Source organism: Pinus tabuliformis, chromosome 1_2, assembly GCF_031772625.1.
Source record: "Pinus tabuliformis cultivar Carrire ecotype Pingquan chromosome 1_2, CPIR1, whole genome shotgun sequence".
Classification (NCBI taxonomy): domain Eukaryota; kingdom Viridiplantae; phylum Streptophyta; class Pinopsida; order Pinales; family Pinaceae; genus Pinus; species Pinus tabuliformis.
In genome coordinates this window covers 178,757,072-178,758,735 of record NC_142298.1, presented here as the reverse complement: position 1 = coordinate 178,758,735, position 1,664 = coordinate 178,757,072, and the positions used below count along the sequence as shown (strand labels likewise).

General features: G+C 37.3%; 1 non-coding gene across 1 annotated transcript; it reads left to right on the top strand.

The window, feature by feature from the left end:
- The first annotated feature begins 334 nt into the window (after window positions 1-334).
- Window positions 335-478, top strand: LOC149205072 (small nucleolar RNA snoR2/U65). Its single transcript, XR_016253183.1, has one exon. It is a non-coding gene; the product is annotated as a small nucleolar RNA snoR2/U65 (small nucleolar RNA).
- Window positions 479-1,664: the final 1,186 nt, after the last annotated feature.

Here is a 1,664-nt window from a genome sequence, read left to right as displayed (position 1 = left end):
AAAGCATTCCCCCTTAAAACTCTAAAAGTTGGTACAAATAAGTTATAGCAATATTAACCTTTTAGACTTGGATAATAATTGACAAATGAAGGTTTAAGCATTTTGATGAAGCCATCATAATAAATAAAAATAACATAAACTTAACCAAAATTTCATTTTTTTATTATAAGAAAACAAAACTTTACACATATATATATATATATAAATAAAATGGTATATTGCATTAAATTAGATGATCAGTTAAAGATTTTCTTATAATAAGGAAATTTTTAAAGAAACAAGGTTTTGGAGAAATTTTAAATATATCTGACTCATAAGGAACATATTTTTAATTTTCCCCATGCCACGTCTTTGGAAGCTCATAAGCAATGATATTGGATGTTATGATGGGGCAAATATTTAATATTTTCACATTTCTTATAGGAAACCAAGGGCATGTTTTTTGTTGCTTATTGGTGCCATTATTGTGATTACATTGTTTTTAAATATTTTGTATTTTTTAATGACATTATTACTAACAATAAAATTAAATAGGATATCGGAGCTAGGGTTTTTGTCACCTCTGCTTCTGTCTCGACTCTCTGTCTTTCCTGATTCTTCCAATGGCTTCTGTGGAGGGGGTTGCTCCCCCTCTGCCCCTCACTGTCTCCTCTGACGATGTTGCCTTTCAAGTCATGGTAGCTTCTCTTTTCAAGCACCCACGTCCGGTGGAGGCCCCGTCCAAGTTTGTCAAGCGAAATGTTGAAGTAAAAAATGTCACCCTGCTAGATGGTGCCCGAAAAAATTCCTTAGCTTATGTGAAACATGCTCTTATTGGAAATTTCACTGGTATGTGGCCATCCCCCAAGTCTATGGAATTTTGGATGAGAAAGACTTGGAAATCTATGATGAAAGGAGAGATTTCTTTATCTATTGTGGGAAACAGATTCTTCGTATTCTTGTTCGAATTCAAAGAAGATCGAGATGTTGTGTTTCGAAATGGGCCTTATTTCTTTGGATCAAGAGGTATGTATTTGAACAAATGGACACTGGATTTCAATCTGGATGAAGACATTCCCACTACTATTCTGGTTTGGGTCAAGCTCCCTAGGCTTCCCATCTCTTGTTGGAGCGATGACTGCTTCAGGGCTATTGGCAATGGTCTGGGAAAGTATTTGGATAAATCTGAACCTAAGGGCTCCCAATTTTCCTGTGCTAAAATATGTGTGGAAGTTGATTTGGAAAAAGGCTTACCAATGGAGATTAACCTAAACTTGGGAGAATGGAAGCACAAACAAATTTTGGATTATGAACAAATCCCTTTTAAATGTCGACATTGTCACGACTATGGTCACTTTGCAAGAGATTGTTCTAAAGTTGGGCAAAACCCTGTGGATATCTCAGCTCCCCAGGAGGAACAATGGCAGAAGCAAAAGAAAGGTCTGAAAGGGAAAGGAGCGTCTCAAAAAACTCAAGGAACTATGGGTAATATCGTAGCTCCTTCCTCCTCTAACCCTTTTAACGTTCTCAGCTCCCCACATGAGGTGGAAGAAACTCCCATCCTGCAAGAAGACAAAAGCAATGAAAAGGAAATGGCAATTGACGAAACCGAGGATTGTGAAATAGTAACGGAATGTAGTCCAACCAAAGGAATCGAGTTCATTGCCTCCCTTTCAAGGGTGGCC